A 15,346-nucleotide genomic window follows, 5' to 3' on the forward strand; every position below is an offset into this window, starting at 1 on the left:
GTTCAATTGACCGTGACTGATTTAATCAAAATGTTGCAACCACTTCCTGAGAGGTGAAAGTGCTTTGAACTTCAACGGCAGTATTCTTCATAAATTCACCATAAATCAACCATATGTCGGATTTTCGCCGGACCACTTTTATTCTACTCCATATTACAAGGACTGTCAAAGGGGGGTGGCTTGTTGTCAGTCAGCCATAATCCCTTGACCGAGCAGGCACGTACTCTGCAGCCCTTCCCCAGTTGACTCAGCAACCTTGATAGTCGTCTTGATGGGCTCAGACGAAGGACTATCAAAAGACACAATGAACTGCATACGCTAGTGTATTCAGCATGGACAATGACAAAGGAACTGTGACCAGAGACCCCTCAGGGGGCAGGAAACTGCGCCTTTCCCTTTGTTCTCCAGAAAGGCTTATGATGAGGAAAGGAGGGGGACCCCCGCCAGGTGTCAGGATACTCGGATTACCTGTGCGACCCCTCCTCTGACTCCTCCTGTTCTTAATGTAGTCATGATGTAAATATGATGTATTTCTAGGGGTGTAACTTAGGGGATTAGGAGCTAATAAAAGTTGGGGTCTTCTTTTGTTCTGGGCTTCCATCTTGCTTCACCTCGTGGGCGGTGGGAGTCCTGTCGCGACAGTCCTTTTCTTCAATAAAGACCAAGCCTACTGGCTGCTGATTTGCTTCCAATTTCTCTGGTTGGTGTCTTTGTTTTTGTCCAAGGGAGCCCTCAGATTTTCCGGTAACATTCTCTTCTCATGAGGTGGCCAAAGTCTTGGAGCCTCAGCTTCAGGATCTGTCCTTCCAGTGAGCACTAGGGCTGATTTCCTTCAGAATGGAGAGGTTTGATCTTCTTGCAGTCCATGGGACTCTCAAGAGTCTCCTCCAGCACCATAATTCAAAAGCATCAATTCTTCGGCGATCAGCCTTCTTTATGGCCCAGCTCTCACTTCCATACATCACTACTGGGAAAACCATAGCTTGAACTATACAGACCTTTGTCGGCAAGGTGATGTCTCTGCTTTTTAAGATGCTGTCTAGGTTTGTCATTGCTTTTCTCTCAAGAAGCAGGCATCGTTTAATTTCATGACCATCTGCAGTGATCATGGAGCCCAAGAAAGTAAAATCTCTCACCGCCTCCATTTCTTCCCTTTCTATTTGCCAGGAGGTGATGGGACCAGTGGCCATGATCTTCGTTTTTTTGATGCTGAGCTTCAGACCATATTTTGCGCTCTCCTCTCTCACCTTCATTAAAGGGTTCTTTAATTCCTCCTCACTTTCTGCCCTCAAGATTGTGTCATCTGCATATCTGAGGCTGCTGATATTTCTTCCAGCAATCTTAATTCCAGCTAGGGATTCATCCAGCCCAGCCTTTCGCATGATGAATTCTGCATATAAGTTAAATAAGGAGGGAGACAATATACAGCCCAAAGAACCATAATAGTATTTACCCATCTCCCGAGCTGCAAGGCTTTAATGGGCTTCTCCTTTGAAAGTATCAGGAGTCAACCCACCATCCCGAGGGATTTCTGCCTGGGGCATGTGCTGCCCTTGATCGCCTCCTGCCTCCTAAGGGATTATGGAGTCAGGGGGAGCCCTGGATCCCCCAATTCCAGAGGAGTCATTACGCTTTGGAACCCAGGAAATCCGTCAAACCGTTGAATGTTGGCGATTATTTGAAGCTTCTTCAGTTTTCTATACAGTATTGGATAGTCGGAGAAAACAGTCCGATTCATGGTATCGGGTTATTGCTACAATTTTATAGGTTGCTTTTCTGAGCCTCTTTGCTGTTGTGCATGGAAGGTGCCTGTGTCAATGGCCATTGTCCTGGCCTTAGTCAGAGGCTGCGTTGGGGACTTGGGGTTTTTGGGGAGTCGTTTAACCGCCCCCCCCCATTCCTGGTGTTAATAGCACCAATACCTAAAACGTGGACGGATCTAAGTTCATGGCGTGGCGTGGGGGAGGGAAGAAATTTGCAATGTAAACACTGTTTGTGCGGGACCCCACTTTGCAATTGGATTGATGGGATCAGCCACCCTCTTGCTCTCCTGATCCCCAGAAAGAGGAGGGGAGGGGGGAACCTTCCTCTCCTCCCCCCCACTCAAACCTTCCCTCCCCTCCCGGCACATTCTCCTCTCACCCTGCCCCCACCATCCCAAATCCCTCCCCCAATACATTGCTCCTCCTCCTCCTCCAATCCGGCTTCTGCTCCGGGAATGGGGGGGGGGTGAGCCCCCCTCCCAACCTGCCTGCTTCTGCCGGACGTGGAGCTTCCACTCCGGATTGCTGCTCTGACCCATAGCTCTAGGGGCACGCTATCGGAAAGGGGAGGAGGGGCGACAGGGAAACCCCCCCCCCGGATGTTGCAGGAAAGGAAAGGAGAATCGGGAGGGAGGAGAAAGAGGTAAAGGGGTCGCGGAGGAGAGGGGAGAGAAGGATCCAGAGACCCCCGCCAGCTCCCCAAAGCGCCTTCCGTGGGCCCCGTGGCAGGGCCTGGATCTGTTACCGGAAAATCCAAGGGCTCCCTTGGACAAACAAGACACCAACCAGAGCAATGTAGAAGGAAATCAGCAGCCTGTAGGCTTGGTCTTTATTGAAGAAAAGACTGTCGCGACAGGACTCCCACCGCCCACGAGGTGAAGCAAGATGGAAGCCCAGAACAAAAGAAGACCCCAACTTTTATTAGCTCCTAATCCCCTAAGTTACACCCCTTGAAATACATCATATTTACATCATGACTACATTAAGAACAGGAGGAGTCAGGGGAGGGGTTGCACAGGTAATCTGAGTATCCTGACACCTGGCGGGAGCCCCCTCCCTTCCTCCCCATGAGTCATTTTCAGAAAACAAAGGGAAAGGCGCAGTTTCCTGCCCCCTGAGGGGAATCCGGTCATGGTCCCTTTGTCATAGTCCGTGTTGAATACACTAGTGTATGCAGTTCGTTGTGTCTTTGATAGTCTTTCGTCTGAGCCCATCAAGATGACTATCAAGGTTGCCATATCAACTGGGGAAGGGCTGCAGAGTACGTGCCTGCTCGGTCAAAGGATTATGGCTGACTGGTATCAAACCACCCCCCTTTGATAGTCCTTGTAATGTGAAGCAGAATAAAAGTGGTCCGGTGAAAATCCGATATATGGCTGATTTATGGTGAATTTATGAAGAATACTGTCGTTGAAGTCCAAAGCACTTTCGCCTTTCCGGAAGCGGTTTGCAACATTTTGATTAAATCAGTCACGGTCATTTGAACTCGGAAACTTTGTATTAAAAGACTGTCAAAGACAGAGAAGCGAGCGCCTGCTGCCTGCAGTACCTGCGTGGCCGCCACAAGAGGCGCTGTTCAGTAACGCTGATTGGCTGAAACGGCAGCCGATTGACCCGGAGTTCAGGCGGCCGGTCTACCCATAATAAAGCTAGGGCGAGGTGGAGCGTTGCAGGAAAATACATGAAATAAAAGAGTTCTACGCGGAGTTAGCGCTTCCTTATTTACGGAAGGCTTTGGTTGGGGGGGTGATGCCCGTCTAGAAGGGGCATCTCCCAGCTCGGGAGGTGGGAGGTGTGTGTGTGGTGCTTGTGCATTACGATGTAATGAAGGGGGGGGTCTCCTGCTACAGATCCCTGCACGCGTGCTGTGAAGGGGGCTTTCCTTGGCCCCTTAGGCGCCTTGGCAGGGGCGGACATGGGGCCCCCACCCAGGGAGTCCCCACGAGGGCCTCCTTGCCCCGTTTCCCATACGCAGGCATCCCCGGGGCGCTGTGGGGTTCCCGGGAAGAGAGTCTGGCCTTGAAAGGGTTAATGGGCGCTACAGATGCCTGGATAGAGACCCACCCCCGTCCCTCCCTTGCTCGTCTTGGGGTGGCCCCTCCGGATGGAAAGATGGGGCACGCATGGCGAGGGTTGGGCCGGGCCAAGGGGGCCTCTGGGTGCAGGGGAGACTCTGGGAGAGAGGGAGGGGGTCGAGGAAGTGGGGGGAAGGGAGGGGAGCATCCCAGCAGCATTGGGGGGGGGGAGAGCTAGGAAGACCAGTCTTTGGGGAGACATCTCCATCGTGGTGCCCGCAGGGATTCTCTGGAGGGGCCACCTTGGCTTCTCCCTCCCTCCCAGGAATGGGACACCCCTTCAAGGCGACCAGAGTGGGATCCCTGGAAAGTGGGGGGTCGTGTCCCCCCGCCCCTTCCTTCCTGCAAGCTCCATCCTCTTCCCACCCCATAAGTCCCTGCCCTGCCCAGACGCAGCAGTTCCTCCAATTCCATCCATTGGTCCCCCTGGAGAGGAGAGGAAATCCCAAGAGGAAGAGGGGAGGGGAGAGGCCTTCTCAGAAGCGGCTCTATGTTTCCGTAATCCCACCCAGGAAGCAGCCAGAAACCTTTTCCTCTCTCTCAGGCTTCCATCTTTAATTGTCCTTTCTTGAGGATGAGGATAATGTACACCTGTCATCAGAAATAGGGGTGCAGAGTCCATGGAATGGCTCTCAGGATTGATACAGAAGCTGCACCTCAAAAGCATTTCTGTTCCTCTTATTCTTTGTAGGTAATGTCAGATTGACTGACAAGCTGAGATACAATCGTTCAGCATCCGATGACAGCGACTGCATGAATCTTCCCAGTCAAAGGACCCATTTTCAGAATAGACAGTGCCTGTGGTTGGAGGCTCTACACACCGGGTGTGCCTGTGCAGGCCAAAGACTGCCAGTATTAGCACAGGTGAGGTGTGTGACCCCCCCAAATTTACAGACTGTATGTGAATGAGAGTTTGTGGGTGGGATTATAGTTTACGGCAACCCTGTGATTTTCTCCACCCATAACATTTCGTGAGCTGATATTGCAGTACAAATTCCAAAATAACTTTAAAAAATCACAAGATGATGATGGTGGTGATGATGATGATGATAATAATAATAATAATAAATAAATAAAATAAAAATAAAAATTTTATTTATACCCCATCCTCCCCAGCCAAGGCCGTGCTCAGGGGGATGATAAGAATGATTGCAGAATTTATGCCCTGCCCATCTGGTTGGGTTTCCCCAGCCACTCTGGGAAGCTTACAGTACATATACAAGACAGTAAAACATCCAACATTAAAAACCTCCTGATACAGCTGTCTTCTAAATGTCAGATATTTCCCTGTTTCCTTGCCCTCGGAAGGGAGGGCATTCCATGGGGCAGGAGGCCCTTTGCCTGGTTCCCTGGAACTTCACTTCTAGCAGCAAGGGAACCAGCAGGAGACCCTTGGAGGCGGACCTCTCTGTCTGGACTGAGGGATGGGGGTGAAGATGCTCCTTCAGGTCCACAGGGCCGAGGCTGAGGAGGGCTTTAGGTTGCAGATCTTGCTCCTCCATAACGATCTCCAGAGCAAGTCTGAGATATAATTAGCAGAGTAGCAAAAAACGCTCAGAGGCAGAAAAAAATAATTCAGCTGAGAAATCTATTACAGTGGTACCTCTGGTTGCGAGCGGGATCCGATCTGAAGGCCAGTTCGCAACATGAGCAGAATGCAACCCACATCTGTGCATGCGTGGGTCGCGATTCGCTGCTTCTGCAAATGCGCGTGACCTGATTTTGCACGTCTGCGCATGCACGAGCGGCAAAACCCGGAAGTAACTGGGATGCCACGGGACACAACCCGAAAAGGCACAACCTGAAGCAAACATAACATGAGGTATGACTGTACTGAAGACAAATAAGCATAACAAGATCCAAAAAATAGCAAAAATATAACTTACAGTAAAACCCTGACTTAGCATACCAAAACAGCACTCAAGTAAGAAACAGACAAGCGGAGTAGAGTAATATCAGAATAGGAAGTGGGAGCAGGCGCATTTCAATACCGTAATTTATATATAATTCAATGTCAGAGTAACCCTGGGACTAGATAACAAGCCTCCAGGTGGACGTGCCCCACCTGCCCTTCACTTTCCTCTTCCGCACGGGCAGAATCTGCCTTCTGGACTGTGGGATTCACGGTTGTTCTCCTCCTCTCCATCCACCAGGGCTTGACTTCAGGTGCAGCAGAATTCCCCAGCCCCCCAAGGATTTGAGACCCATCAGCTATCCTCACCTGGTTTAGCCGGCCGGTTGAAGCCGTTGCTTGAACCCCTGTTGCATGCTGACAGCTTCTGGAAGCCACAGGTGAGAGCTGAGTGCAGGGTGGGCACCAAGGGTGGAAAAATGACCCCAGAAGGTGCAGGACATGTCCCCCACCAAAGGAACTACTGCTCCCCAACACCCCATGACATCTAGATTCAGGTAGGTAGCCGTGTTGGTCTGACACAGTTGAAATAAAAAATTAAAAAATAGTCCAGTAGGACCTTAGGGACCAACTATGATTGTTCTAGGTTTAAGCTTTTGTGTGCATGCACACTTCTTCAGATACACTGACACAGATGTCACCAAACCCATGTATATCGTGGGAGGGTGGGGTGGGGTTTTTCTCAGAAGGTACTCCTACTACCATCTCCTACTACCCTTCACTATATGAGGAAGTGTGCATGCTCACGAAAGCTTATACCTAGAACAAACTTAGATGGTCCCTAAGGTGCTACTGGACTATTCTTTTTTACTTCAGCTGTGTCAGACCAACACGGCCATCTACGATTAAGTACAGTTATGTCCTGCTTTTCAGTGTCACTTTAGGATAGTCAGAAGACGGGCTCGAGATCAGGCAGCACGTCATCGTTATAAAGAACCATTGGGGTGGGTGTTTCCGCCTGGGATTCCCATTTGCCATCTGCTTTCCTTCTGCTTCTCCTGCTCTCTCCATGCAATGCGAGGCATGAGGACAGAGGTCCATCTCCAAGAACAGGAGCTTCCCTGATCACCCATTCAGCTGACCCCAAGCACCAAGCCTTGTCACTAGTTCTCTGACTGACCCAGACCACAGTCCCTGGAAGAGATGAAGGCCTGGGTCTCCCAAAATAGTCCATATGGACCTCCTGAGGTCAGTGAGACTGTGCAGGTGATTCATGAAGAACTAGAGATGGAAATGGGGGCAACCACTTGATTTGAAAGGCAGTCCCACAGGACAACAGTATTCCAAGATCATGCTCTGTTATTAAAGATGATTGAGGATTATGAAAGGTTGCTGATGCATTACTATCATTAGACATCATACCATTTTCATTTCCTAAAAATTGGGAACATGGGTAGGACATGGGAGAATGTAGGAGATGTTGAAATAAGAGAAGGTGCTAATGGCGGTTGATGTGTGATGACTCACACAGGGGAGAAACCATTTAAATGCATGGAGTGTGGAAAGGACTTCAGTCAGAGTACACACCATAGAAGACATCAACAGACACACACAGGGGAGAAATCATTTAAATGTATCGAGTGTGGAAAGAGTTTCCGTTGTAATACAAGCCTTAGATCACATCAACGGACTCATACAGGGGAGAAACCATTTACTTGTATGGAGTGTGGAAAGAGCTTCAGTTATAGTAGAAACCTGAGAGTACATCAACAGACTCACATTGATAAGAAACTATTTCAATGTATGGAGTGCAGCAAGAGCTTTAGTGATAGTGGAAGCCTTAGATCACATCAACGGACTCACACAGGGGAGAAACCATATGAATGTATGGAGTGTGGAAAGAGCTTCAGTCAGAGTGGAACACTTAAAAAACATCAATGGACTCACACAGGGGAGAAACTACATAAATGTATAGAGTGTGGAAAGAGTTTCCGTTATAATACAAGCCTTAGATCACATCAACGGACTCATACAGGAGAGAAACCATTTAAATGTATCGAGTGTGGAAAGAGCTTCAGTTATAGTGGAAGCCTTAGAAGACATCAACAGACCCACACAGGGGAGAAACCATTTCAATGTATGGAGTACAGTAAATACTTCACTCAGAGTGGAAATCTTAGAAAACATCAGTAGATACACAGGGGAGAAACCATTTAAAGGTATGGACTGTGGAAGGAGCTTCAGTCAGAGTGGAACCCTTGATTTATGTCAACAAACTCACACAAAAGACAAACCATATTAATATCAGGAAAGTAGATAGAGGTTCACTTTTAGTGGAAGTTCAAAATCAACAAACTCACGGACAGGAAGAACTTTAAGAGTTGAAACCCTTCAAACCATCAACAAACTCAGAGAGGAGAAGCAGTTTGAATGAAAAGACTGCAAGAAGTGCTTTATTTATAATGGAGTGATCAAGGAACATCCCAGGACTCTCACATGGGAGAACCCATTTAGATGTATGGAGTGTGGGACGTCTTCCTCTCAGAGTCCACTCTGAGCAATGAACTCAGCAGGAAATCATTCCTAAAAGCATCAGGTATATGTGAAGTTCTGGTGTTTATATGTAAAACATTATAATAATGAAATAATGAAGGCAGCATCTCACAATGGTGAGTATAATTTTAGATGAAAGTACTTTTGGTTTTTGCACCAAATTATGTCACCCCCCCACCACATGATCTCCAAGCACTGTTTCTTCACCAGAACTTCATCGCTGCCTCCTGCCCTGTGCGTTCTGAAGAAAACTTGAAATACTGAAATTGAATGGGGGATTCCCCCCCCAGCCTAATTTCAAGATGGGTAAGGAGGGGCTGCAGGTACCAGGGAAGTCTCCTGGGGGGCCCATCTTCACTCATGAATCCCCATGGGGCAACCCCAGAGCTCCTGCTCATTCTGCGGTTTGAGGAAGATAGTATTTTTCCATAGTCCCAGAATTTTTGACTCAGTCATGTACTCTGGAGTTTTCCCACCAGAGGACCACAGTGCTATAGCTGCTGCTGTTGTCATGGACTGGCTGGTGAGGGGGGGGGAGGCACCAGTTGGGGGACCCACAAGGGAAGAAGGCTCAGAGCCTGGGGACTGGTGGGGGGATGAACCGAAAGAGGGAGAAAGGGGAGCAGACCGGAAGGGGAGATGTTGCAAGCTGAGGAGGAAACTGGGTTAGGTGAGCGGGAAGAGTCTGGGGCAGAGAGCAGTTCAGGCTCAGAGGGAGGAGAGGAGGGGGCCAGGAGACCCAGAGGAGGCCGGCTGCTGAAGCATCCAGGGAGACTCCCCCTCCTGCTGCGACCAGCTCCCCTCTCCCCTGGTCTAGAGCACACAGGGAAAACCAGTTCAGACCCCATGAGCCTGTGCATGATATTAACAGGTGTTTGGTTTTTTGTCCCAACATGCATCACTTTAATCTTATTGATAATGAACTGTATTTTCTGCCCATTCACCCCGTTTGGAGAAGTCCCTTTGGAGCTCCTTGCAATCTCTCTTTGTTTAAACAACCCTGGACAATTTGCTGCCATCAGCAAACTGCCCCCTCCCTGCTCCCTCCTAAGTGTAGACAGGTCCCAATACTGATCTTGAGGGGACTCCGCTTTCTGCTCCTCTCCATTCAAAGAACTGTCTGTTTACTCTCTTGGTGTTTCAGAAGGAGGGCTGCCTTCCTGGTGGTGGGATGGTGATGAGCAGAAAGAGGGAGAAAAGGGAGCAGAGTGGGAGGGGAGGTGTTGCAAGCTGAGGAGGAAACAGGGTTTGGTGAGCAGGAAGAGGCTGGGGCAGAGAGCAGTTCAGACTCAGAGGGAGGAGAGGAGGGGGCCAGGAGACCCAGAGGAGGCCGGTTGCTGAAGCATCCAGGGAGACTCCCCCTCCTGCTGCGACCAGCACATGCCTTTGCGTCTGGCGGTTAGAACGCTTAGAATGTGGGGGTCCCATTTTTCAACCAAAGCAAAAACCCGCCAGCCTTTTCCCAGGTCTTTCCTGACCTGACAGTCGTTCGTCTTCTCTACAAAGTCCTTCTCCCTCCCTTTACTTACCATGGGGTCCCACCAACCTTTTCTGCCTCTTACACGCAATGGAAAAGAGTCCCTTTCCATTGGACGCCTGGCAGCCCAGTGCCAAATCCGGCTGCTCCAGAGAGAACGGAAAGGACCTGTAAACGCCCTTGCGCTCTGACGCGCACCAGTCACTTCCTCTCGGATCTTTGTGCTGCCGGTGCAGCTGCATTTACGAGAAAAAGAGAAATTGGAAACCGAGCCCAAGTCCCTTGCTATCCAAAGTGACCACTTGGACCAGCCTTGGGGGCGTCTTCCTTGGGGAAAAGGAAAAGTTTCAGATCTCAGGTTCCCCGACAGGGAATGAGAGTTTTGATTGGGGTTCTCCCCTTGCAGTCAATTGCCTCTCTAATTGCAGAACCCCAATTCTCCCGTTCTCCCCTCCCCCTCCTAGCTACCTCTTGCCAGGAAGGCTGGGAGTGAAGACCGTCAGCAAAAGAGACAGCCAAGGATGAGAATCTGGGTTGCTCGGTGTTTCAGAGAATCCCGCCCACAATCTTCTCCATTCCTAGACTCACGTCCGCATGCGCTGCTCCTGGCCATCCCAGGGTCTTTTACTAGATTAATTTATGGCCGGTCTGGGGCTGAAAATAATCTACCAAAAAACTAAATTACTGACAAAAAGCCTCACAATGGAAGGAAAAAAAAGAACTTCAAGAAAAAACAGGCCTGGAAACTAAAAATAAGGTTAAATACCTAGGGATCTGGATTTCAAATAAAAGTATAAATGTATATGTATCCTAAAATGTATTTTAGGAGGAATGAATTGTTTTAAGGAGTGGCAAAGGGAAATATCTCGATTTATATGGAGTGGAAAGAAACCGAGAATTAAACACCAGTTATTAACAGATTGAAAGGAGAGAGGAGGTTTTGCATTGCCAGATTTGGAATTCTACCATGCGGCGGCAGGATTGGTTTGGATAAAAGACAGGATTACACTAAAAGATACGGACCTATTAGACTTGGAAGGCCACGAGGATCGGTCTGGATGGCACGCTTCTTTAATATATGGAAAAGTGAAGGTCCACAGGGGATTTTTGAGCCATGTGATAAGAAAATCGTGATATAAAATCTGGAATAAATATAAAGGACTACTTGAGCCAAAAATACCCTTGTGGACATCACCAAGAGAAGCCATCTACTCATGTTAGAATAGTTACAACTAGCAAAACTGACAGGAAGAGTTAGAGGAGTATTGAACCGGAAAATATTTGGAGAATGGAGAATATTTAAGGATTATATAAGATCATATTGTACCAACCACACCATATTAGCAGAACCTGAGTGATACTTGTAAACATAACAAATACTGTTTGTGGAGTAGATGGGAACAATATTAAAGAATATAAAACTGTGCGAAAGAAACAACGGCAGTATAAACAGCACAATGAGAATGATTGGAAGACTCGTTTTGTCAGAAGTCTCTTTTATTTAATTAATCATGCACATAAATCTGCTTTTTCTTTCTTTTCTGTATTTTCTTCCTTCCTTTTTTCTTCTTCGTTTTTTCTTTAATTTTATTTTTGCAGTATGAGATTCCAAATTCTTTGTATATGTGTGTAATTTAAATCAAAAAAGATTATTTTAAAAAATAAATAAATTTGAGGCCGGCCTGATCAAGCGTTGCTTCCTCTGGTTAGCCTCGCTGGAACTCCAGTTCTTTCCAGACCCTGGGGTCACTAGAGCAGCATTTCCCAACCTTGGGCCTCCAGCTGTTTTTGGACTACAACTCCCATAATCCTCAGCTAGCAAGACCAGTAGTCAGGGATGATGGGAATTGTAGTTCGAAAACAGCTGGAGGCCCAAGGTTGGGAAACACTGCACTAGAGGACTGGTGGCTCCTCCTGGCAAATGGCCTGGTGTGCACTGGACCACCAGTCCTTCCTTGCCCCCAGAATCCGGCCAACCGAAGGTCCCATCTGGGGTGCCATCTGTTGTAAACAAAAGCTGCCCTTCTTCCCTTATGGGGGACACAAGAGCCCTTATAGAGTCCCTTGTAGGTTCTCCATCGGTAGGAGAAAACAACTGAGGCCAACCAGAGACTACTGAGAAGCAAAGCAGCTTGTAAGCCTGATCTTTATTGATCTGCTGCAACAGGGTGCTCCCCTGAGGAGGACCCCCAACCAAGGCGTGCCAGCCCTTATATAGACATTTTAAATTCCCTGACCTGGAGCTCCAGACCACCCCTCCATACATCACAGAAGGGGTGTAACCCAAGTCCACCTACTACAAACTGTTACGATATAGAAGCAATGCGGCCGCGAGCTGGTAGCTTGAAAGCAAAACATAATGGGAATGTTGGGACTGTTCCGTGGGAAACAGAGGGACAGTCAATTCACAGTGCAGAGGGCACCGGAATTAGCTGAGAGTGTAATATGAGCTGTACAGGAAGTACAGGAGGAGTTTGTCTCTCGACTGCTGGAGCTTGAAGAGAGCAGTCATGATTTTTGTAACGCTGCAAAGACAGAAATAAAGGAATGTAAATACGTTTCTGTCTATCTCTTTCCCCTGCCTGGGGGGGCAGGAAAGAGGGGGGGTGTTCTTCTCACTCTGAGAAGGATCGCCTATCGCGACCTCTGCCTGGATCCTGCTGGGGAATGCAGACAGGGAGGTCAACAGGAGATCAAGCCGGGTGCCTGGAGAGTGGCCAGTTTCTCCTGATAAAGGCTTGATTCCCAACATACCTACATCACAGAAAAGGCGGTCTACAACAGAAATTTGAATGTTGTTGTTTTTCCCGTCTGCCAGGTTATCTGATAATGCCTTATCTGATTCCCTTTCCTGGTAGTCTGGCCATTCCTTTGAGATGGTGATTTCCCAATTCCTGAGACAATGGGAAGGTTCCCTCACCCGCTCCCTCCTTGCAGAGAAAACATTTGGTCAGTTGGGGAGTCTAAATGGTTTCAGGACGGTCTTCCTGTGCTGCTCCAGACATGTGGTCCACATATCTATGTATGCGCTTGGTTGGTACATTTATGAACATTTATTGTATATTATAAGACCTTGTTATGGAAAATCTAGGTACGAGGCTGCTCTGCCACCTAGCTCGTCGGACTGAGTCCGCGGGTCCCTGCGGAACAAAAGGAGCGCAGCCAGAGACTGGAGCAAGTTGGAGAAGATCCACGTTTGTTGTGCAACAGGTTCAAGGCGAGATTGAACCCCGAGGATGGGGTGACATGAACTTTTAAAACTTCCCACCATTACCCCAGATACAGTTCAAAAGCATCATCACTACATCATTGCTACATCATGATTACATCAGAAAAGGGGTGGGTTCTACAGGATTAACATATGGAGGAGGGAGGGGGAAACATGCAGAGTTGGAACATGTATTGAAAGGCACATTCTGATTACTGGTGATAAGAGAGCAATGGGGTCTTAGTTTGCATAGTCTGTGACCCGGCCGAGCCTGGAGGAAGGGCTAGACTGGGTGATTTGGCATCAATGAGGTCTTTCCTGGGTGTACATGACCGTGACCTCCCGCTTGAGGGATTATGGAAGGCACTGGGCAGTCTTGAAGTCCTGAGTAAATTGAGCAGTTTGGCATTGAAAGCAAGAGAATCGGTGGTACGGGTGATTTTCTATGAATTTTTATATTTTTTTAGCCCTTTGAAAGAGTGGCAGCTCATTTGGGAAGCGAATTGATAGATTGTATCAATTTGGATGGGCTTAGCAAGGATACGAGGTGTCAGTCCATTGTTCTCCCCGCAGGGAGCTGTCAACAGCTTGTCAGAAGGTGAATGAGGCCTGTAGGAGCTGACACTGCAGACCAAATGCATTGTCTTGATTGGCTGGAGGCTGCGTTGGGTGCAGGCTGATTGGTCAGGACGCTCCCGTAGGCAACTAGTCTGTTCATTCATAAAATACGCTACTCGCTCCTCCGGTCTACCCAGGGAAAGGGAAAGGGCGCAGGGAAAGGGCACTTTATTTTGGGGCTTGGGTTTCGCCTGGTGCTTAGTGCAAAAGAGTGAGGGGGCTGGGGGGTCTTTGTAGGGCCGGGCGCCCTTGAGGTCATCGCCTCAAACCCTCTGAAGGCTTCTGGGAAGGGGGTTGACAAACATGCCCCCCCTTCCGTATCAACCTTAATATTTTTATTACAGGATTCATCCAGTCCAGCCTTTCGCATGATGAATTCTGCATCTACGTTAAATAAGCAGGTAGACAATATACAGCCTTGTCATACTCCTTTCCCAATTTTGAACCAATCAGTTGTTCCATATCCAGTTCTAACTGTAGCTTCTTGTCCCGCATAGAGATTTCTCAGGAGTCAGATGAGGTGATCAGGCGCTCCCATTTCTTTAAGAACTTGCCATCGTTGGCTGTGGTGGACACAGTCAAAGGATTTTGTGTAGTCACTGAAGCCGAAGTAAAATGTTTTCTAGCTTTCTCCATAATCCAGCGCATGTTTGCAATTTGGTCTCTGGTTCCTCTGTCCCTCTGAAATCCAGCTTGCCCTTCTGGAAGTTCTCGGTCCACATACTGCTTAAGTCTGCCTTGTAGCATTTTAAGCATAACCTTGCTAGCGTGTGAAATGGGCACAATTGTACGGTAGGTGGAGCATTCTTTGGCACTGCTCTTCTTTGGGATTGGGATTCATGTGTTCAGGAAACACATGAATTCCTCTTTGTCCTCAGGAATGTAATCATGGGGAGAGGAAAGGAGGAACCGGACAGGTGACAAGAAGAAGAAGAAGAAGAAGAAGAAGAAGAAGAAGAAGAAGAAGAAGAAGAGGAGGAGGAGGAGGAGGAGTTTGGATTTGATATCCCGCTTTATCACTCCCCTTCAGGAGTCTCAAAGCGGCTAACATTCTCCTTTCCCTTCCTCCCCCCCCCACAAACACTCTGTGAGGTGAGTGGGGCTGAGAGACTTCAGAGAAGTGTGACTGGCCCAAGGTCACCCAGCAGCTGCATGTGGAGGAGCGGAGACGCGAACCCGGTTCCCCAGATTACGAGTCCACTGCTCTTAACCACTACACCACACTGGCTCTCGACAAGACACTCAGGTTACCACCACAACCCCTCCTCTGTGTGATGTGTCAATGATGTAGTCATGATGTAGTCTGGGGGTGTAGCATGGGGGATTAGGAGCTAATAAAAGTTGGGGTCTTCTTTTGTTCAGGGCTTCCATCTTTTTGAAATTTTTGAAACTTCCCTCCATGTCCCAGAATACAGTGCAAAATACATCCCAGTTACATCACGAATACATTAGGAAGAGGTTGGGTTACACCGGATTAACATATGGAGGAGGGAGGGGGGAATATGCAGAGCTGGAGATATGCGCAGATAAGCACATCCTGAGTACCGGTGATGGGAAGACAATGGTCCATGTATGCATAGTCTGCCACCTGGCATTGCCCGGAGGAAAGGCTTGGCAGAGCGATTTGACAGGATTAGGGTCTTGACACCTTGCTTGAGGGATTATGGAGGGCAGGGGAGGTGTCGTGGAGTCCTAGAGAAATTGAGCAAATTGGCACTTTGATTTTCTATGAATTTTATAGATTTTAGTCCCTTTTGACATTGACAATTGGAAATAAATGGATATATTGTAGCGAAGAAG

At 48.3% G+C, this 15,346-nt stretch overlaps 1 protein-coding gene and 1 long non-coding RNA gene across 2 annotated transcripts in view; one reads left to right on the forward strand and one right to left on the reverse strand.

The window, feature by feature from the left end:
* Positions 1-1,809: 1,809 nt before the first annotated feature.
* Positions 1,810-15,346, forward strand: part of LOC308486250 (uncharacterized protein) — a 214,247-nt gene continuing 200,710 nt past the window's right edge. Inside the window, exon 1 of the mRNA XM_081022843.1 lies at positions 1,810-2,406. The gene's annotated coding sequence lies outside the window, so the exon portion shown is untranslated. The remainder of the gene's footprint in view (positions 2,407-15,346) is intronic.
* Positions 12,892-14,474, reverse strand: LOC308486481. The gene is made up of 2 exons (XR_013991072.1): positions 13,004-14,474; positions 12,892-12,971 (listed from the first exon to the last, which is right to left on the reverse strand). It is a non-coding gene; the product is annotated as an uncharacterized lncRNA (long non-coding RNA).

Source organism: Podarcis pityusensis (assembly GCF_964106645.2).
Source record: "Podarcis pityusensis genome assembly, chromosome: 10".
In the NCBI taxonomy this organism is placed as follows: Eukaryota; Metazoa; Chordata; class Lepidosauria; order Squamata; family Lacertidae; genus Podarcis; species Podarcis pityusensis.